The following is a 24,061-nucleotide window of genomic DNA, read 5'->3' as shown; positions in this document are numbered from 1 at the left end:
GAATTGAGAAGTTTCCTTGGGCTGTGCACATATTACCGCCGATTTGTACAAAATTTTTCCAGCGTAGCCCATAGCCTACATGAGCCTACAAGAAAAAATAAAGCTTTTGAATGGAAGAAAGAGCAAGAAGTGGCTTTCCAAACATTGAAGGAGCGGGTGTGCACTGCCCCAATGTTAGCATATCCGATGCCAGGAGCAACATTTATTCTAGATACAGATGCGAGTGGATATGCTATAGGAAGCGTTTTATCACAACTGGTCGATGGACAGGAGAAGGTGGTACCTTTTACAGTCGTTCGATTGGAAAACCAGAGAGGAACTACTGCGTTACGCGGAGAGAGCTGTTGGCATTGGTAGAGTGCATTAAACATTTTCACAAATACCTCTACGGCCAGCGATTCCGTGTCAGGACAGATCGTGCAGCGTTAAAATGGCTTCTGCAGTTCCGTAATCCGGAAGGACAATTGGCACTGTGGATCGAGCGACTACAAAGCTATGACTTTTCCATTGAGCATCGAAAAGGTAGTACCCATGGGAATGCCGACGCAATGTCACGAAGACCATGTAGTTTGGAATGCAAGCACTGTTCAAAGGCAGAGGCAAAAGAAGACATTATATATGTCCGGCTAATGACTATAACGTATACGGATGAATGGGACAAGGAACAACTAAGAAAGTGTCAGCTAGAGGATACAAATCTGTCACATGTTATGCAAGGGCTCGAACGAAACGAAAGACCAAGCAGAGAGGAGATGTCAGCAGAGAGTCCCATTGCGAAGTCATATTGGGCACAGTGGAACAGTTTGGAATTGATATCCGGTTGCTTGCATCGAGTATGGGAGAGTGAGGATGATCAAAGGAAAAAGAAACTGATAGTTGTTCCGAGAAAGAGGATTCCTGTCGTACTCAGCGAGCTGTATAATGGTCAAGCGGAGGAATCACGAAGACGCTCGAGAAGATTATACAGAGATTCTATTGGGATTGCGAACTGCGAGGTTTGCAGCAGAGCGAAAGGGCCCAAAACCCGAATTCATGGCCAAATGAAGCAATATAACTCAGGTGCGCCATTTGAAAGGATCGCTATGGATGTCTCCGGTCCATTTCCTACTAGCAACGGCGGAAACAAATATGTACTGGTAGTTATGGATTATTTCAGCAAATGGCCAGAGGTATAACCAATCCCAAAATCAAGAAGCGGAAACAGTAGCAGAAGTGTTTATAAACAATTGGGTTGCAAGGTATGGTGTACCAATGGAGTTACATTCTGACCAACGCAGGAATTACGAATCAGCTGTGTTCTAGGATATGTGTAAATCATTGGGCATTCGAAAAACACGGACAACTGCATTGCATCCTCAGTCCGATGGTATGGTGGAACGATTCAATAGAACATTGGAGGAGCACTTAAGGAAAGTAGTGGACAAGTTCCACAAAGAGTGGGATACCCGCATATCATTATTCTTGATGGCTTTCCGATCAGCAGTACATGAGACAATGGGCCAAACCCCTGCAAAAGTAATTTTTGGCAATAACCTTATACTGCAGCTGATTTGAAGTTTGAGATAGATGCCGATGCGGAGAGAAATGTCAAGAAATCCACTGGTGATTTGGAAGAAGAGCTGATAGAAATACGCAATCTGATAAGGCAACGAACAAAGATTATGAGTGACAAGATGAAAGCCAGATACGATAAAGCAATTCGGAAGGTTTTCAGGAAGGAGATTAGGTACTGTTATACAACCCACAACGGAAAAAAGGTTTGTGCCCGAAATTGCAGTGTAATTGGGAAGGCCCATACAAAGTCGCAAAACGGATCAACGATGTAGTGTACCGCATACAAACCATCGGTAAACCACGAACCAAAATGAAAGTGGTCCATTTGGAAAGGCTGGCAGCGCTTAGATCGGGGGATTTGTCGGATCGGGACGATCAGACTTAGGTGGAGGGCAGTGTTACGAATGTTAGCAACACTAAGGGGTACGGCCATCTCTATGCCGATGCTAAACAGTGACGTGTATGCACATCAATAATTTAATCGTTTTGTATACACCTATGTACGTATACGCAGCGGAGAAGAGATGCACAAACACATGCAGATATCTTATCTGAGATGCTCCTAAAGGTATGCCATTATAATTATGGAAGTGTCGCTCACACATACAAGCGCATGGGGTATGAGAGAAGCTAAAAAGATTATACATCTGTAGTTGGAGCTGAGAAATTTATAACTAACTAGTAAGTTCTGGAATTAGAAAAGCCTAGAAATATGCAACGAGGAAATCAGAGAGTATAAAAAGGCGAAAACAGTTGAGGCGAGAATCAGTTTCATATAAGCTATCAATCAGTTTGAGTTAAGCAAACTATCAGTAAGCGAAATATAAGTGTTATTGTGAAGTACTTTAATAAAGGCCGTTTTGCATTATTGAAGATTGGAGTTATTTATTCAACAGTTTAGTGATTCGAACTTAGCAAAAGGTTGCAAATAAGAGGATTTGCAAGTAAATTCGTTACAATATGTTTGTACAAATGAGTGAATAACTTAATGAGTGAATGCTACAAGGCACCGTTAATTGTTTTCGTATCCCCATTTCCTTGGGGTAACGCTGCCACATTGTGCTGGTGAACTGAACGCCGTTGTCCGATATCAGTATCTTGGGAGCACCAAATCTTGCGAGGATGCGTTTTCTGAACGCGCGGCGAAGGCCCTCTGCTGTAGCACCCCTCATGGGGATCAGTTCCACCCATTTGCTGAAGCGGTCGAAAAATACTAATAGCATCGTGTTCCCGTGTGTGGATCGTGGGAGTGGTCCGACGAAATCGACGCATACCGTGGCGAATGGTTCTTGGGCCACCTGTGTGAGCATCTTTCCAGCCGGTTTTGCTGTGCTTCCTTATATTTCTCGCACTATCATACGTGTCGACTGATGTCCCGAAACATGCCGGGCCAGTAGTACCGGTAGGCAATCCGCGCTACCGTCCGGCGGATGCCCATGTGTCCAGCGCTTGGGATATCGTGGTTTTTTTTTCTCGGACGTGGTGGCAGCGCACTGCCTCAAGTGGCCCGATGAAACCAGGCTAATTCTGTTTTTGTTTTTTTTTTTTAATTCATATATACTTATTTTTATTTTATCCTAATTCTTATTTATGTGTTATTTAAAAATTTTTTGTTACCGAGTCTTTGAGAGGCAGTCGCTTCTTAAGCACCGATATCTAAAACCGCTCAGCTACAGAGAAACGTAAAAGTATAAATATAATTTTTTAATTATTAAGAGAAGATAGAACCGTCTTTTTTATGGCAAATAGCGGGTCCGAAACATCAATTATTCTGGAGTGAGAGTTATAATCTTCACACAAAGGTTCGCGTAGTTGGAAATTGCTTCTGCATTATTTAAGAATTATAGGTTTATAATGCCTTGAAACTCGGCATGGAACATTCAAGTTTACTTCGTTCAAAATAAATGGGCTTGAAACCGATCCATTTAAAAGTCTAGCCATAAATAATACACCTAGCATTTCTCTACGACTTGCAAGGGTAGGAAGATTTATTAGCTTTAATCGATTAGTGTAAGGAGGAAGATTATACGGAGAGTCCCATTGAAGATTTCTCAAGGCGAAAAGTAAAAACTGTTTTTGAATTGATTCTAGTCTATCAACATGAACTTGATAACGCGGATTCCAAATTATAGATCCATATTCTAATATCGGCCTCACCAATGATGTAAAAAGGGTTTTTGTAACGAAAGGATCACTAAACTCTTTTGCTCTTTTCTTCTAATACTCGTTGTCGCAGTGGTGGGGGTACACAAAATTTCCAAAAAGACCGCTTCTTCATCGTGTGGCCGGCAGGGAATATGGCGCTATAGTTGTCCATCTTGTATTATGTAGTCAGAATATTTCTCGGGGTTAGTGCTCACTCCGTTAACGCGCTTGTGCCACCACTTGCATGGTCGCTCTGTTGTCGTTGCCAGTCTTCGGGCCTCCAGTGGCCGTCGTGATAGTGCGTCCGCTACCAGGTTCAGCTTTCCTTTCCTGTACTCGATGTCGAAAGTGTGTTTCTGAAGTTCCAAGGCCCATCGTGCTACCTGGCCGGAGGGGCTTTCGATAGAGTTTAGCCACTTTAGGGACATATGGTCCGTGATTACCTTGAATCGATACCCTTCCAAGTATGGCCTCATCTTGCATATTCCCCAGACTATCGCGAGGCATTCCTTCTCGGTGGGCGATTAGTTGGTTTTCGCCCTATTGAGTTTCCTGCTGGCGTAGGCGATCACGCGATCTCCGCCTTCCAAGTCCTGTGTCAATACGGCGCTCAGCCCGAAATTGCTTGCGTCCGTTTGTAAGGTGAAGGTCTTGGTGAAGTCCGGACAGTCAAGTATCGGTTCTTCCGTGAGTTTTTGCTTTAAGACCTCGAAGGCTTCCTTCGGCTGATTCCGCGCCGAGCCTGGCTACGGCGTAAAGGCGGCCACGCTCTTGGTACATTACTACTGCCGATTCGGCGCTGGGTTCCTTGGGCTCACTGCGCCTTGTTCTTCGTGAAGCCCTCTGTCGTTGCCCTGACGTCGACGGCAGCATTCGGTTGTGCGTATATCACTGCGGCCACACTCCCAGCAAAAAATTTTCCGTGGGTTTCGGCATCTGTTGGCGTAGTGTCCTTGTTCACCGCAACTCCTGCATACGTTGTTGGGGTCGAATCTCTGATTGCCTAGAGGCGTGTGGTGCGGTATGTTCGGTGGTGGTGGCGATGGTGGGGGTGCAGGTTTCGGTGGTGTCACCTGCGATGTGTCGCGTAACTTCGCGGCGATGTCCGCCTGATAGTCTTCGATAGTCCTCATGTATGCTCTCGTATTCCTCGGCAAGGGTTAAGAGCTCTGCGAGATTGGTGAGGTCCCTCCGACCGATATAAAGTAGGTAATCGGGGTGGCTATTACTGAAGATACGTTCCAGCCGGTGTTCGCTGGTGTCTTATCAAGCTCTGTATCGCTAGCACGTAATCCTTGTAGTTCTCCTTGTTATACTGCCTTCGTTGGCGTATGTCTTCCTCGAAGCGCTCGAAATACCTGACTGGCAGGAAGAAACATAAGAAATCCTGTTTGAAGCTTGTTTTTGGTAGGAGATCCACGATTAGCGCGTACACTTCGGTTAACTCCTCTAGCCGTTCGATGAACGCTAACGGATCCCGTCCACAGTCGTACTTAACTGACCACTTCCGCACTTGGTCGATGATGGGTGCGAACACAAAAGTCGGTGCTTGAGTTACCTGAGATGTATAATTTATGGCTGGAACCGTTATTCCCGATGGTAAGTACGGTTGCGCGGATTGCGTATTCCGTGGAGGTGTCTGAGATGTACCGTTGGATGCTACCGTTATTCCTGATGAAAAGTACTGTTGTGGGGGTGATGTGTTCCTGGGAGGAAACGCGAACTGGTCTTGATCTGCTGGTCTATGCGATGTTCATGGTTCTCCCTCAGTTCGACGGAATCGGTGTCTTAACCTAAATTAACTCACTCGTGTCTGTACTTTTTTTAAAAGAGGCTTCTAGGGATAAAAATATTGCGTATATTTCCGAGTCAACATTTGCTTTCGAAGCCAGTGCTGCTATGCGCTTTCGGATCTCTCGGGTAGTGCCTGTCTGCTCAAAACCCAATTTCTGTTTAATGGATATCAGCTGCTCCTATGAAATGTTGTCTAACCACGTGGTATCAATCTGGATGGCCATTTTACGGTTAGGTTTCTAGTCAGGAATGTTCCTTCTGACGTTGTACGATTTGCAGGGGCCCTGGTCGGGCGCCAATTGTAACGAAGCTTTTCCGTGCCCCGTTGCTTCTTTAATAATTGCTGGGGTATACTCACCGTGTCCGGGGTTCATTAAAATTAAATTTGTATATAACAAGCACTTTGCAAATCGATTTAATAGAATACTTCACTTTATTCATTGACTGCTTAAATAATATAATATAAAAGAAAACGTGTTTGTATACTTTACTTGCAAATTCACTTAGATTATCTAGCGGTATCCTCGACTGTGGTGGTGGGCCTGAACGGTCCGGCCGTATTCCGTTAGACGAATCCCTTAGTATGTGGTGTATGTGCCCTGTCACGCCTTATGTCGGCGTCTCTCTCTGCCGCGGTGTTCTCTCGTGCCTTGCGTCGGCGTCTACTTGTATTGCTGAGGCGATGCTCTGCCGCGCCTTGCGTCGGCGTTCACTTGTATTGCTGGGAGATGTTTTGCCACGCCTTGTGTCGGCGTCTGCTTGTATTGCTGAGGCGATGCTCTGCTGCGCCTTGCGTCGGCGTCCACTTTTATTGCTGAGGCGATGCTCTGCCGCTCCTTGCGTCGGCGTCTACTTATATTGCTGGGCGATGCTCTGCCGCGCCTTGCGTCGGCGTCTAACACTTGAAGCCCCGAATCACTCCTATGAAACGATCTCTCTTGGTGGTACAACCGACACATTCGAGGTACGCTTCACTGGTAGCTCGGGTCACGACCACAGCTCCGTGCTAACTAACTCCTGTGCTGCTGTGTCGCTCCTTTTATGGTTGTTGTGTTTGGCGTTGGTAGCTCAAATGGTTGCGCTGCCATGGTTACCGTGTTGCTGTTAACCCTCCGATGAGTGAGAAGGTCCCTAGGGACCTTTTTGCCTTTTCAAACTGAAATTACTCCTACTTCGGCCACTACAACCAACCCCCCACCCCCCCCCCCCCCCAAACTTTCGTCAGAATCATCAACACAACAAATAAAAACAGAACTATTCAAAATTACAATATTAATACTGAAAATTTAGATGAATATACACTAATTGAAACAAGCACACACAATAAAAATAGCAATGATACAGAATAATTAAAAAGACTAACTTCCCAAAATTTGTCAATTCTCAATTACAACCATTATGCAGAGAATTCAAAGACATATTTGCACTAGAAACGGAAACAATTCCTTCCAATAATTTTTATAAACAAAAACTACACATGAAAGACGACACCCCAGTTTACATAAAAAACTATAGATTGCCTCAGACACAAAAAGGGGAGATAAGCAAACAGGTTAATAAGTTGATCGAAGATGACATAATAGAACTTTCCACATCAGAATACAACAGCCCAATCTTATTACTTACTTACTTACTTAATTGGCGCTTAACCGTCTAAACGGTTATGGCCGTCCAACAAGGCGCGCCAGTCGCTCCTTCGCTCCGCCAACCGGCGCCAATTGGTCACACCAAGGGAGTTTAAATCGTTTTCCACCTGGTCCTTCCAACGGAGTGGGGGCCGCCCTCTACCTCTGCTTCCATAGGCGGGTTCCGATAGAAACACTTTCTTGGCCGGAGCATCATCTTTCATTCGCATAACATGGCCTAGCCAGCGCAGCCGCTGCGTTTTAATTCGCTGGACTATGTTGATGTCTGCGTATAGCTCGTACAGCTCATCATTAAATCTTCTTCGGTACTCGCCATCGCCAACGCGTAGAGGTCCATAAATCTTTCGAAGAACTTTTCTCTCGAACACTCCCAAAGCCGCTTCATCTGCTGTTGTCATGGTCCATGCTTCTGCCCCATATAGCAGGACGGGTACGATAAGTGACTTGTAGAGTATGATTTTCGTTCGCCGAGAGAGGACTTTACTTTTCAATTGCCTACCTAGTCCAAAGTAGCATTTATTGGCAAGATTGATTCTTCGCTGGATTTCAGTGCTGATGTTGTTGCTAATGTTGATGCTGGTTCCCAAATAAACGAAGTCTTTTACTATTTCGAAATTATGGCTGCCAACAGTAGCGTGGTTGCCAAGGCGCATATGCGCTGACTCTTTGCTCGATGACAGCAGGTACTTCGTTTTGTCCTCATTCACCATCAAACTCATCTTTACCGCTTCTTTTTCCAGCTTGGAGTAAGCAGAACTAACAGCGCGGGTGTTTAGGCCGATGATATCAATGTCATCAGCATATGCCAGTAATTGCACGCTTTTATAGTATATTGTTCCAGTGCGGTTAAGTTCTGCAGCTAGTATAATTTTCTCCAGCATCAAATTAAAGAAATCGCACGATAGGGGGTCACCCTGTCTGAAACCTCGTTTAGTTTCGAACGGCTCGGAGAGGTCCTTCCCAATTCTGACTGAGCTGATGGTGTTGCTTAACGTCATTTTGCACAGCCGTATAAGTTTTGCGGGGAAACCAAATTCAGACATAGCGGCATATAGGCAGCTCCTTTTCGTGCTGTCGAAGGCGGCTTTAAAGTCGACGAAGAGGTGATGTGTGTCGATTCTCTTTTCACGGGTTTTTTCCAAGATTTGGCGCATTGTGAAAATCTGGTCGATGGTAGATTTACCAGGTCTGAAGCCGCACTGATAAGGTCCAATCAGCCGGTTCACGGTGGGCTTCAATCTTTCGCACAATACACTTGAAAGGACCTTATATGCGATATTAAGAAGGCTGATTCCACGATAGTTGGTGCATTTTGCAGTATCCCCCTTCTTGTGGACTGGGCAAAGAACACTTAGATTCCAACCGTCGGGCATGCTTTCGTCCGCCCATATTTTGCTAAGAAGCTGCTGCATGCGCCTTACCAACTCCTCGCCGCCGAACTTGAATAGCTCCGCAGGCAATCCATCAGCGCCCACGGCCTTGTTGTTTTTCAATCTGGTTATTGCTATTCTAACTTCGTCATAATCGGGCGGGGGGACATATATTCCATCATCATCGATTGCGGGATCGGGTTCTTCATCTCTGCGCGGTGAATTGCTGCCTCCATTTAGGAGAGCAGAGAAGTGTTCCCTCCATAATCTAAGCACTCTGTGGACATCAGTTACAAGGTCGCCGTTTTCATTCCTACAGGAGTTTGCCCCGGTCTTAAAACCTTCCGTCTGTCGCCGTATTTTTTGGTAGAATTTTCGGGCGTTATTCCTGGTGGCTAGCAGCTCAAGCTCCTCGCACTCACGCCTTTCTGCTTCTGCTTCTTTCTTCCTGAAAAGGCGTCTCGCTTCCCTTTTCAATTCACGATAGCGTTCACACACTCCTCTTGTCGCGCTCGCTTTTAACGTAGCCCTGTAGGCAGCGTCTTTTCTTTCGGTTGCAACGCGGCATTCTTCATCATACCAGTTGTTTTTTCCAGGCCGCCGGTAACCAATTTTTTCCTCGGCGGCAGTATGAAGTGCTTTGGAGATATGCTCCCACTGCTCCTGTATTCCTTCAGGATGAGTTGTGCCCTCAGAGAGCAGGTGTGAGAGTCGAGTTGCGAAATCATTGGCAGTCTGTTGTGATTGAAGCTTTTCGACGTCTAGCTTTCCTTGTGTTTTTTGTTCCTTGTTTTTAGCCGCGTTGAGGCGGGTGCGTATTTTGGCTGCAACGAGATAATGGTCCGAATCGATGTTAGGTCCTCGGATCGTTCGCACATCTAAAACACTGGAGGCATGCCGTCCGTCTATCACAACGTGATCGATCTGATTGCGAGTATTTCGATCAGGAGACAGCCATGTAGCTTGATGTATCTTTTTATGCATGAAACTCGTGCTTGATATGACCATGTTTCGAGCACCGGCAAAGTCAATCAGCCTCAGTCCGTTAGGAGAAGTTTCATTGTGTAGGCTGAACTTTCCGACTGTAGGGCCACAAACACCTTCTTTGCCCACCCTGGCGTTAAAGTCGCCAAGCACGACTTTTATATCATGACGGGGGCAGCGCTCGTATGTGCGTTCTAATTGTTCATAAAAAGTGTCTTTCACCTCATCGTCTTTCTCCTCTGTCGGCGCATGGGCGCAGATGAATGATATATTAAAAAATTTTGCTTTTATTCGAATAGCGGCGAGACGCTCGTCCACAGGCGTGAACGCCAGCACTTGGCGACAAAGTCTCTCTCCCACCACGAATCCGACGCCGAAACTGCGCTTATTCGCATGGCCACTCCAATATATGTCACAATTTTTGATCTTCTTTCTTCCTTGCTTCGTCCAACGCATTTCTTGGATGGCCGTGATGTCAGATTTTGCTTTGACGAGGACATCAACCAGCCGGGCATCTGCACCAATCCCATTCAGGGAGCGGACGTTCCAGGTGCATGCCCTCAATTCATTGTCCTTCAAACGTTTGCCATGGTCGTCATCAATAGAGAGTGTATTTATCCGAGGCTTGTTGTTATATTTCATTGGAGTATGGTTTTACGTGGCGGGTCCCAAGCCCAACGCACAACCCGCTCGTTCAACGGACGCGCGAAATTGCCACATCTGCTCAAATTTTCCAAAGATTTTCCATTCTTGATTTAACTTAAGCTGTTATGCCAATATTTTTCAGCGAGCTTTTTTCAAATAGGTAATTTTTCCAAAAGCAAAATAAATTACAGAAAAGATTACAGGGTTAAACAGCCTTAAAAATTCAGCTATGTTGGTTATACACAGAAATACAACAGAGGGTTGTGTCTCCGCTTTTCGCAAGCGATGAGATTCACCACGCGTGACACGTGATTCACCACGTCCAAATATCACAATCCACGGATAGGTACCGGCGTGTTTGTATGGGACTTCGGCTGTTATGCCAAAGTAAATACAAATCTTTACCGATAACTGTGTTATCGATTAATTTATCGAATTCTAACAAAGTAATATTGCATTGTCATCGGAGTTATACATGTGTGCAAAATTTCAGCTCAATCGGACACCGGGAAGTGTATCAAATTTAACTTGCAAGATTCCATTACAGACAACAAAAGTGAAAGTAAATAAAAGCTTATAAAAAAAAAAGTAGAGTTTAAAGGAGCAAGCATGTAATTGCTACAATGTTACCTTTAATATATTCAGGGACTCTGCGTTCTGGCGGTGATGTTTTAATGGTGGTTAAAAACTTGCGGCTTCAAGACGTTCGAGCGTGCGTAAACTGTGGCTGCTTCAATCCAAGTGACCGAGTTCCACTCCACGCGTTCCGTTTACCCCCCAAACGTCAATTTTTCTTTTAGTATAAGTGCTAACGGCCGTAATAAATAAGCGGTTTTGTATTAAATTGCATTAGGGTGGCCGGCCCTTAATTTTCCTTTGTGGTTTAGCCTGCTGGCCTAAACATGCCGGCTCTCTTGCAGTACGCAGCCTCACCTTGCCCTGCTGCTAGAGTAGACAATATCTAGAGGGAGAAAGATGAGAGATTTGTGGATGGACAGACTCTACGCATGAGTTCAAAAGTATAAAATATTCTTTATTAAAAAATTCATAATTTAAAAACAAATTCAAAATTCATTTGTTTTTTTTTTTTTTTTTGGATATTTATATCTGCGACCTTTTAGGCTCTGGATACTCCAGAGAGCACGTAGCAGAATATTGTGCTTTGCGCCAAGAGCGGGCCGAATGACGCTAGCAGAACTTGGTTTAGCATAATGTCGGCATATACGCCTGCCCCGAGAACTAGGCGTACTGGCAACGCGACGTAGAATTTTGGACCGGCGAGACAGATATGAGTATACATAGCCGCGATGGCTGGATCCAGGCTGTGACTAGGCGCCTCTCGGTGGAAATGTGGTGTGACGACGGCATGGGTCGCAATGCGTTTGTTGTCGCCGTGCTTCCCCCGCAGACACACCACACAGCCTGTCTGGCTACCCACTTGAGTTTCGTCCAGGCGCAGATCCCGGACCAAATCGGTGAATATGACTGTGGATGGCGAACAGACGTCGATCAATGCTCGCACCAGGTGTAGTCATCCTCCAGCTGCTATTTTGACGATAGCGGTCGGCGAAATCGAGATCATGAGCCGCAGTACCGGTCCAGCGACGCGGACCAGCCCTGTACGTCCACTGCAGAACGCTGGCGGCGTCCTTAGCTGGCGAGTGGCAATGACTTCTCGAGAATCGGCGGCGGTCTACGTCGACAGGCGAGGCAGGCTAATCGTGATGGCTTCGTGACGGCAATTTGTGTTGTTGTCAGCCAGCGGGGGGCGTTGTCTTTGTCGGCGGATACGGTAAGGGGTTCTGGTTGACTGTTGGCGCTCATGTTGTAGCAGGGGTCGGAAGAGCCTTGGTTCCGATCCCCCTGAGAGTCGGAACGGCAGTGGTTCCGATCTCTCTGAGAGTTGGAAGGGCAGTGGTTCCCATCTCTCTTTGGCCATGCTGGCTGGTTGGGAATAGATGTCCCTCTCCCTGGTTCCTCGGTCGATCTCCTCCGTCTCAATATCGGAGGCGTAGAGTGACAACGCCACTTCGAGGTTATCGCGTTCTTCCTCCTTTACCAGTACACTCCATGGCTTGTACGGCTCATGTGAGGCTTTTGTGTGCTCATCCACGTGAAGGGTGATGTGGTGTTTCTCGCCACATCGCCGACATCTCCCGTTGCTTGTGCAACCAGCCGTGCGATGCGCCATGGAGAGGCAAATGCCACAATAATTGCCCAGAAGAGCTTCACGCATCCGTTCCTCGGGCGTCTTTGAACGGTAGACTGGGCACAGACGGATCGGATGCCTAGCCGAACACAAATGGCATGGGAACTTGAAGTAGCTGGCCTTATTTTCATATGCCTTGCGCAATTGGCCGTAGCGGGTCATGATGCCTGCATTTAGACTCATTAAGTCATATTATATACATACGTGTTTGTATTGATTATTTTTCAAAAAAAATATCAGGTTGTGGCTGAGCGAAGAGATTACCTCAAAACTTTGACTCATAAAATTTTTCAGAACCAGGTATACAAATTTCAGAAAAAAAAGTTCAAGATTTGGGGTTATCTTTGTGTCACCTAGTGTATTTTAAATTTCAGAAACTTGCTATAAATTGTGGTGATGTTTACTATAAACCACCCTGGGCTCCCACCAATAAGGTGCAAAACTTTGCTGGATCGTTTTCATGATGAATTTTCCACCCTTTTTGGTGGTAGTTCAAAAATGGAGGAACTACGAAGTGTATCGGGTATGTTTAGTTTTCGTTTTTCTATAGCATTGTTTGTACATTCGAATCCAAAAAAGTAAAGCCCAATATTTGGCTGAGGCAGTGTTATACAATTCCTTAGCAGCTCTATTTTTGATGCTTTCATTTTTAATTACTGCGTGATGGGGTAAAAAATAGGTATCGCATTTATCTGCCGGAACATGCTTTTCCACCCGTGCCATATGAGCTAACGTTTCGTATTCTGATACGACTCGGTTATATTCCATTTGCAATTCGGGATTTTTCGCTAACCGGGTTTCATTTCTGAAAAATTGTGAGCACGCGCTTTTAAGCGACGGTCCTAATTAGATACCCTTTTGAAAATCCTGCTTAAAAGGGAGACACGATATATTTGCTCTACTCATTTCTTTTGATGGTTCTTTTATACAACTCCTCGCAGTAATTTTCGTCTTTGTTATAAATATGGTTTTTGCGAATGTCTTCCAGCTCCCAAAATGACGCTATTTGTTTATCCAGCGATACCTCATTAAAAAATGACACACACATGCCGGCTGAGCTGGCCGTTTCCATTTAATATCCAGCCAAATACTGTTTCCTGCGCAAGGAGGGTGCCTAAAACATTTTTTCGTATACCGCCTAGCATTACCTGTGCGTAAGTATCCCCACCCAGAATAAGATCTACTTTTTCATTTACAAAGAACCTCCGATCTGCTAGCACCAAGTCCGGGAAAACTTGGTGTGTCATGGGGTTAATTTGATAGGTTGGCAGATTGCCAGTGAGCTGGGCTAAAGCTAATGCTGTAGTGTGTATGCGTATATTCGGGTTTATTGATGACCGCAACTGAATGAAGCATGCCTCTTTCACTTGGGCTGACACCGTGTTGTTTATCCCTGACACTTGCGCATTTAACTTCCGACTGGGCAAATTTATTCTTCTTTTAAGTCGCTCCGAAATGAACGAGCACTCTGATCCGGAGTATTAGTAGAACCCCTTTGCTTGTATTCGCGAAACAGGAATTGAAGTTGGTCGGTTGATTATTTGCCGTGGCAAACTGACGTTGGGCCTGAGCCTGTGGCGGAGTAGATGGTCTTTGATCTAACTGTGTTTGTTGGGTTGTGGTTGGTCTTGCACTCGTGCCCGAATTTTGTTGAATATGCAGGAGTGTATGATGCCTTAGATGGCAAATGCTACAATTAAAGGAGCACGTACATTTGGATACTGTTTGCTTTGCCGAGAGACGAATCATTATTATGTTTGGGTGGTGGTTTTTTGGGAGCTTTGGTATTTTTGCTACCTGTTAATCCCGAGACTGTTTCCAAGGTCTGGAACCTGTTCGATAAAAATTTATCCATATTTTCCCATTTCGATATTTCAGTTTTATTCTCTATGGTCTGTTCCCATAAAGCTAGCGTGCTTTTGGGAAGTTTGGTGGAGCATAGATATTTGAATATCGCATCCCAATTGCCTATCTCAATTTGATTAGCTTTTAGAGCTGAGATGCAGTTATTTATTTCCCGATGAAGTGTTTTAATCGCGGTGCCACACTCACTTTCCACGCTTTCAAGATTGAATAATATTTTTAATTGGGTATTGACGAGAATTCGTTTATTCTCATATCTTTCCCCTTAATTCTTCCACGCTGTGTCAAACCCATCGTTTGTAAATGGGCATTTTTTAACTATATCCCTTGTTTCACCCTGCGTTTTTTGGTTGAGGTGAAATAACTTCTCAACCGGGGTGAGGCGCTTATTCCGTATGTATATTGCCGTGAACATGTCACGGAATGTTGGCCAGGAGAGGTAGTCACCTTTGAATACATCCGTATCGCACGGAGGTAGTCGCATGCTGTGTCCTAGATCAGGTGTCCCTTCTCCCTCCTTATGGCGTTTAGTTAGCTTTGCTATTAATTAAGCCATGGTTGAACTGCCGCATACATATGCGGAATACGTCGCCTTGTATTTCGGTTTGGCCTGCGCTAACACCTTTTTCTCTGCCGGTTCAGAATACAAGAGATCCTCATAAGCTAGCTTTGCCTTTCTCCAATTATTCTTTAACTCTTCTTTGTGAATGGCTAGAGTATATTTTGTGTGTTCTGTTTGAGGTCTGTCGTTGAACTCAGCCTCAAACTGTGCCACCTCATCAGCTGCTTTTATGAATTTCTCCATATCGTTTGATATTTAAACGAGAAAAACTACTATGAAGGACTTGGTTAGAAAATTCGAGTTTGATTCTCAGAAACAAAGGGAAGGGTTTCAACAACCTAACACCACCACTCAAAGAATTTAACGCAAATGGAAATTTTGGATTAACATCTACAATCTTCTTGTTAAATTTATTATAACCAAATATATATGTATGTATGTATATGCAAGATATTTATATTTTCAGCTCTTCGCCACTGAATACCAGACTTTATGAAAAATAATTATATACGTGTGTGATATAAGTAATAAATCAGATATAAAGATATAGTGAATAAAAAATCTAATATAAAAAAATGTGAATCTCAAAGACGCAACCCAAAGTGTTTTGCTTTTAAGAAAACGCAGCTTTTACTTAAATCGACAAACCAGTGAGCCTGTATATGTGACCGGTGTGCAATATGAAAAGTGAGGTTATATCTCCTCTAATAAAATGAATATTGCTGGTGCTAAGTGTCAAAAGAAAATTGCTTGCCACAATTAACGCATGTAGCTAGAGCCAATTAATGGGCTATTGCAATATGAGCGTTTGTGTTTGCACGTTTAAATTTTTAAACCAGCAGAAAGCACTGTGTTAGCGAGTTTTGCAATATTCTAATAACGACCAAAATGGTGTCATAGAAGTTTGGACAAGCACCTTTTTGTCACGAATAAGCTCAAAATTTGTTTACTGATTTATAAACGCGATGGTTGCAAGAACCGAAAGTGCAGTGCAGTGTAACGTTTCAAGGAAAGTTACTAAGATTTTAGGCCACTAACTGTTAGCCTTAGGCTGTGCCCAATACCTCTTACCACGGGTGGGGGAGAGTATAGGATAGACAAAAGGCTTTGTAATAGCACTGTTTATTCAGTAATTTTTAATCACCGCATGTGATTTATATGAAAAAAACTTAACCTCTTTTTTCTATGTGTCACTTTTAATTTGAGCACATACCTTTTAACCAAACACTTTTATTAGTGTATTGACGCTGAACAAATTCCGTTGTTTTGTCCGGAATGGCTTTGTAGTCAACGCTTAATGTGATGATTTCATGAATTTTATTGCTTTTGTTAGTGGAATGTATCTCGATATAGTTCTGACTCCCTTATCCGGCTCGAAGGACCATGAAAACTTGAGTTGGCGATCTCCAGACTTAGTTTCTCTCGAGAGGGGGTTAGGAATAAAAAGTCAGTGATTAATATTAAAATTTACAATAGTGTTTTATTTCAAGGGAATGTGCAATATAAAAATAGAAAGTAGAGTTTAAAGGTGCAAGCATGCAATTGCTACAATTTTACCTTTAATATATTCAGGGACTCTGCGTTCTGGCGGTGATGTTTTAATGGTGGTTAAAAACTTGCGGCTTCAAGACGTTCCAGCGTGCGTAAACTGTGGCTGCTTCAATCCAAGTGACCGAGTTCCATTCCACGCGTTCCATTTACCCCCCAAAGCTAACAGGCCTTTGGCGGGGTAACTCAACGAAACGTCAATTTTTCTGTTAGTATAAGTGCTAACAGCAGTAATAAATAAGCGGTTTTGTATTAAATTGCATTAGGGTGGTCGGCCCTAAGTTTTCCTTTGGGGTTAGCCTGCTGGCCTAAACCCATATAAAGGAACCAATGACAATAACGGAGACAACTCCGAAGGCTTTTGATATTGTACAAATCGATGCGGTCGGACCATTACCAAAATCGGTGGAAACGAGTATGCAGTTACCATTATATGAGCCGTTTATTTTGAAAGTGGCATAAGTAATTTCCAACTCATGGTCTTAAATGCATTGTTATTTTTGAACGAATGCATATATAGATGGTTCTACAATTATAAAATAATAATAAGAATTGCATCTTTTGGATATTGGACTCTAACAAACTGGAAGCGAGGAGAGATACGAACAAATTATCACTGAACCTAAACGACATGAAATGACTTATGCCACTTTCAAAATAAACGGCTCATATGCGACCTAACCAAATACTTGGTAGCAATCCCAATCCCAAACAAACATGCGATAACAGTTGCTAAAGCTGTATTCAAGCACTTCGTTTGGACATATGGTTGCATGAAAACAATCACATCAGATATGGGAACCAAATACAAAAATACCTTATTCTAAGAACTATGCAAACTGCTAAAAATTGAGCATAAAAGCTCAACACCATCATCAGACTTTGGGTACAGTAGAGCGTAGTCACAGAACGTTTAATGAATATGTACGTTTATACATATCCCGTTACAAAGATGATTGGGGTGAATACCTCAGGTGTTTCGCGTACTGTTACAATACGACGCTATCGACCGTACATGGGTATTGTCCTTATATTCGCGAAAAACCCCCCGACCTACGAATTTCTAGAAGAAAATAAAATAAGTCCAGTTTATGATCACGAGGCATATGATAAAGAAATAAAATACATCCTACAAATAGCCCAGCAACGAGCTAGGAAATTAGTCCAACGAGCTAGGAAATTAGTCCAAGAGACTAAAGAAAAAAAAAACTTTGATAGAAGTACAGTAAGGAAATAGGTATAGGTGATCTAGTGTTAGTTAGAAATGGCCCGGGCCATAAGTTAGACAATAAGTATAAAAGATAGTATAGAGTAAAGAATATTGATAAAAATAACAATTTCACTTTAATACCACATAGAGTAAAAAAAAATAGTGAAAGGAACTATAAAGATAAGGAAATAATAGTCCATAAGAATAGGCTTAAACCAATATAAAACATGTGCTAGCAACTCACATAATTTAACACAAAAAAAACTGTTCAAACATAAGCATTCCACTTTACTTGCCAAACAAAAATTAGCACAATAGATACATAAGAAAATGTAAACAAACAAAAACAAAGAACACATAAACATACTAATTCATGTTGGCATCAAGTTACCATTAATTCATAAATGTTAAAGAATAATTTGTAAACACAAGCGGATTCTAAGTGTGTCGACACACTTTAAAGGCAGTTGTGTGAAACGAATTTCAATATGTAACACTTGATACCAGACATCACTCATAACAATAAATATACAAACATACAAAAAACAAGTAAGGAAAGCTAAGTTCGGGTGTAACCGAACATTACATACTCAGTTGAGAGCTATGGAGACAAAATAAGGAAAATCACTATGTAGGAAAATGAACCTAGGGTAACCCTGGAATTTGGTTGTATGACATGTGTATCAAATGGAAGGCATTAAAGAGTATTTTAAGAGAGAGTAGGCCATAGTTCTATGGATGGACGCCATTTAGGGATATCGCCATAAAAGTGGACCTGGGCTGACTCTAGAATTTGTTTGTACGATATGGGTATCAAATGAAAGGTGTTACTGAGCATTTTAAAAGGGAGTGGGCCTTAGGTCTATCGGTGGAGGCCTTTTCGAGATATCGCCATTAAGGTGGACCAGGGGTGACTCTAGAATGTGTTTGTACGATATGGGTATCAAATGAAAGGTGGTAATGAGTATTTTAAAAGGGAATGGGCTTTAGTTCTATAGGTGAACGCCTTTTCGAGAAATCGCCATAAACGTGGACCAGGGGTGACTCTAGAATATATTTGTACGATATGGGTATCAAATGAAAGCTGTTAATGAGTATTTTGAAAAGGAGTGATCCTTAGTTCCATAGGTGGACGCTGTTTCGAGATATCGCCATAAAGGTGGACCAGGGGTGTCTCTAGAATGTGTTTGTACGATATGGGAATCAAATGAAAGGTGTTACTGAGCATTTTAAGAGGGAGTGGGCATTAGGTCTATAGGTGGACGCCTTTTCGAGATATCGCCATTAGGGTGGGCCAGGGGTGACTCTAAAATGTTTGTACGATATGGGTATCAAAGGAAAAGTGTTACTGAGCATTTTAAGAGGGAGTGGGCATTAGGTCTATAGGTGGACGCCTTTTCGAAATGTCGCCATTAGAGTGGGCCAGGGGTGACTCTAGAATGTGTTTGTATGATATGGGTATCAAATGAAAGATGGTAATGAGTATTTTAAAAGGGAGTAATCCTTAGTTCTATAGGTGGGCGCCTTTTCGAGATCTCGCCATAAAGGTGGACCAAGGGTGACTCTAGAATGTTTGTACGATATGGGTATCAAACGAAAGGTGTTACTGAGCATTTTAAGAGGGAGTGGGCATGAGGTTTATAGGTGGACGCCTTTTCGAGATATCGTCATTAGGGTGGGCCAGGGGTGACTCTAGAATGTGTTTGTATGATATGGGTATCAAACGAAAGGTGGTAATGAGTATTTTAAAAGGGAGTAATCCTTAGTTCTGTAGGTGGACGCCTTTTCGAGATACCGCCATTAGGGTGGGCCAGGGTGACTCTAGAATGTGTTTGTACGATTTGGGTATCAAATGAAAGGTGGTAATGAGTATTTTAAAAGGGAGTAATCCTTAGTTATATAGGTGGACGCCTTTTCAAGATATCGCCATAAAGGTGGACCAAGGGTGACTCTAGAATGTTTGTACGATATGGGTATCAAACGAAAGGTGTTACTGAGCATTTTAAGAGGGAGTGGGCATTAGGTCTATAGGTGGACGCCTTTTCGAGATATCGCCATTAGGGTGGGCCAGGGGTGACTCTAGAATGTTTGTACGATAAGGGTATCAAACGAAAGGTGTTACTGAGCATTTTAAGAGGGAGTGGGCATTAGGTCTATAGGTGGACGCCTTTTCGAGATATCGCCATTAGGGTGGGCCAGGGGTGCCTCTAGAATGATACGATATGGATATCAAATTAAAGGTATAAATGAGGGTTTTAAAAGCGAGTGGCCCTTAGATGTATATGTGAAGGCGGTCTCGCGATATCGACCAAAATGTAGACCAGGTGATCCAGAAAATCATCTGTCGGGTACTGCTAATTTATTTATATATGCAATACCACTAACAGTATTCCTGCCAAGATTCCAAGGGCTGTTGATTTCGCCTTGTAGAACTTTTTCATTTTCTTCTACTTAATATGGTAGGTGTAACACCCATTTTCAAAGTTTTTTCCAAAGTTATATTTTGCGTCAATAAAACAATCCAGTTACCATGTTTCATCCCTTTTTTCGTATTTGGTATAGAATTATGGCATTTTTTTCATTTTTCGTAATTTCGATATCGATAAAGTGGGCGTGGTTATGGTCGGATTTCGGCTATTTTTTATACCAAGATAAAGTGAGTTCATATAAGTACGTGGGCTGAGTTTAGTAAAGATATGTCGGTTTTTGCTCAAGTTATTGTGTTAACGGCCGAGCGGAAGGACAGACGGTGGTCTGTGTATAAAAAATGGGCGTGGCTTTCACCGATTTCGCCCATTCTCACAGAGAACAGTTACCGTAATAGAATCTATGCCCCTACCAAATTTGAGAAGGATTGGTAAATTTTTGTCCGACTTATGGCATTAAAAGTATTCTAGACAAACTAAATTAAAATGGGCGGAGCCACGCCCATTTTGAAATTTTCTTTTTTTTTTGTATTTTGTTGCATCATATCATTACTGGAGTTGAATTTTGACTTTATTTACTTATATACAGTAAAGATATTAAATTTTTTGTTAAAATTTGAATAAAAAAAAATTTTTTTTTAAAAAGTAGGCGTGTTCTTCATCCAATTTTGCTAATTTTTATTTAGCACATATATAGTAATAGTAGTAACGTTCCTGCCAAATTTCATCATGATATCGTCAACGACTGCCAAATTACAGCTTGCAAAACTTTTTAATTACCTTCTTGTAAAAGTGGGCGGTGCCACGCCCATTGTCCAAAATCTTACTAGTTTTCTATTCTGCGTCATAACGTCAACCCATCTACCAAGTTTCATCGCTTTAACCGCCTTTGGCAATGAATTATCGCATTTTTTCGGTTTTTCGATATCGAAAAAGTGGGCGTGGTTAAAGTCCGATATCGTTCATTTTAAATAGCGATCTGAGATTAGTGCCCAGGAATCTACATACCAAATTTCATCAAGATACCTCAAAAACCCTCAAGTTATCGTGTTAACGGGCAGACGGACGGACGGACGGACATTGCTCAATCAAATTTTTTTTCGATACTGATGATTTTGATATATGGAAGTCTATATCTATCTCGATTCCTTTATACCTGTACAACCAACCGTTATCCAATCAAAGTTAATATACTCTGTGAGCTCTGCTCATAAACAAACTCATCACTGCAATATCAAATTACCATTGAGTAATAAACTACAATTCAATATGAAAATCGATCAAAAAGTTAAGTGGGTCATTAAGTCTCTAGAATAGTCATATACAATTGTCTCCAATTATATATGACTCTTTTAAGGTGGATGGTGTAGCATTATGCATTATGCCCTCTTATGTCAATGCGTTTGTAGCATTATGCATTATGATTTTCTACGCCAATGCACTTTTTATGCAGACCACACACAGTCATATTGCATTCATATTACAATATCGACCTATATACATTATGTTAACCCCAACACATCGGGGTTCAATATCACATACAAATGCCGAGAGCAAGACCCATATCCGGTTACATTTAACTGCCGCATTGATCAATTCGTTAATAGCGTGACCTAACGACAATGACTGTTTGTCAATGTGCCTGCCAAAATATTTATACAATGACAAATATCTAAAATCAGGTCAAACTAATATGCTGACTCAGAATGTATATGTTAGGAACGTAGATATCTTTAGTGTATAGATATTAGTGTAATTACGTATGTGTAAAATAGATAAATTTTGTGTAAAAAAGGCATTTCTTGAATGAAAGCAATTACTATTGTACGCTACACATAAGCGGAACATATTTTATTTAGTTAAATATTTCAGTATGTCTCATCCCGAGCGTCGTTTAAGATCATGAAAGCTCTATGGTGATTGGCAAATCGGCATTTATAATAAGGTCCGTTCAATTCGTGTACAGGGTCATTTAAAATCAACATTCCCTCTATAAATTCCAACCCTGACATCAGCGCACTACTCACCGTTGAAAATCGCGAATGTTGTTCACCTCAGCATTTAGACGCTCCATAGCACGTGTCAAAATAAATCTGTACGCGAACGTGAACACATTACTAGGAATGGAAACACATACTTCACGTGTGCATAGCTTAACGAAGGAACAAAATGAAAATCCAGAAAATGATACAACGAAAGGCACACTTGGAAATGTACTGGCCGCCACTGATACTACAGTACGGAGACAAAAACCGATCCACCACAACTGCGGCGAGAGAGGCAGATACAAACAGCGAAAAAGAAATCAACTCCCTGTGTACCGGGTATTGCGAATTTTCAAGTTTTGGGGGGAGGCGCAAATGGGTCACCAACATCCATATATCTTTTTACCGATCAATCACTGCATTTGTTTAATTGTGACGAAGGTACGCAACGCTTGGCGCATGAGCACACAACTAAATTGGCGCGATTGGAACACATTTTTGTAACGCGAAATAGCTGACCAGCGATGGGAGGACTTCCTGGCATAGCGCTAACTGTGCAAGAGGCAGGCGTACGGAAGGTCTCATTACATGAGCCACCGCATTTAGATAATATATTGCATAGCATGAAACGTTTTGTGGTGTTGAAAACAATGCCGATGAACACGCGTGATTGTACGCAGTTGACGAGTTTCGAAGATTCAGTTATGACCGTGAAATATGTGCGATTCTAAAATCAGTTGTCTTCGGCGCCATTTGAAATTGATGCAAAAAATCAAGTGGTTGTCGCTTACATTTGTAAGCTTAAAGCATGCCCAGGCGCGCTCTATATAGTGAAGTGCGTTGAACGTGGTGTACTATCTGGGCCACTTTTGGTTCAATTGAATAATGGTAGTGATATAACATTAGACGATGGCACTATTGTTTATTCAAAAGATGTAAATGAACCCAGCGAAACCGCATTATCGTTTGTATTTTTGGATATACCATCTGAAAATTATTTTCCTGCATTGCAATAGCAAAATGAAGTCTTTCGTGCGGAGCAACAAGAAACGAAAAACGAAGTGGCTTTGGTTGTCCACTTCACACCAGCACACATGTTGGGTAACAATTACTATCGCGATTTTTTGAAGAATTTTTCACCGCGTACACAGCATCTCTAGAATTCGCCCCGTAATAAATTTTCTGGTTATATAACAGCCCATACATATTCATTACCATAGCAGGTGAACAATAACCACATTGAGCCATTAAGTTTTGGCAAACGGTCTTGTATGGGATGAAAGCCATAACGTTTGTTGCCGATACATTCGGCTGTGGTGGTGAAAAATATGGTCAAGTGGGCGTTCCTTAGCACGATAGCTAGTGTTACGTCACATCAAGATGGGGGTGAGTGTGAATTGGTTGGATACAAATGCGTTCACCTACAAATTTCTTTCGACATAGGATAAGATCTTTTGATTATATTTGTAAAATGATATGTCCGTCTACAGACACACATATTGGTCCTTGTAATATTGTACGTTGTGAGGGCATATCCCAATATCCTTAATCCTGCCTAAATACAAATTAAACCTGGTTGTTTGCCTATGTTCACGATGCGGAGTCATATCGACCACTCTGACGCGATCGTCAGTTCCTGGGTGTAATTTGACCACCCGTCCGAGTCTCCATTCGTTTGGAGACAAATTGTCTCCCTTAATTATGACCAGGTCCCCGATTTTTAGATTCGTTTTTGGAAATCTTCATTTATCTCTTTTCTGCAGTTCAGACAGGTATTCCGATTTCCACCTCTTGCAGAAGGAGTGATGTAGGGATTTTAACTTTTGCCGAAGATTTATAATTGAGGCAGATTTTCGCTGGCGTCAGGTTCTGGTGGAGATAAGAGACGTACTCCGACCAGAAAGTGACCTGGGGTTAGTGGCTCCAGGTCTAATGCATTGTTTGACGCGGGGTTCAATGGTCGGGAGTTGAGGCAGGCTTCGATCCTGCATAGCAAAGTCGCAAGCTCCTCAGAGGAGAATTTGCAACCTGGGGCGATTTTTGTGAAGTGGCTTTTAAAGCTTTTCACTCCCGCCTCCCACAGTCCCCCCCCATGTGAGGAGCTGATGCGGGAATGAAGT

At 42.6% G+C, this 24,061-nt stretch overlaps 1 pseudogene; it reads left to right on the top strand.

Moving 5' to 3' along the window:
* The first annotated feature begins 21,998 nt into the window (after nucleotides 1–21,998).
* Nucleotides 21,999–23,161, top strand: LOC137235099 (ribonuclease Z, mitochondrial-like; annotated as a pseudogene).
* Nucleotides 23,162–24,061: the final 900 nt, after the last annotated feature.

The sequence above is a fragment of the Eurosta solidaginis genome, chromosome X, assembly GCF_040869045.1.
Source record: "Eurosta solidaginis isolate ZX-2024a chromosome X, ASM4086904v1, whole genome shotgun sequence".
Taxonomy (NCBI): domain Eukaryota; kingdom Metazoa; phylum Arthropoda; class Insecta; order Diptera; family Tephritidae; genus Eurosta; species Eurosta solidaginis.
Note: the sequence above shows the minus strand (reverse complement) of the source record. Positions and strands in the feature narration are given on the sequence as shown.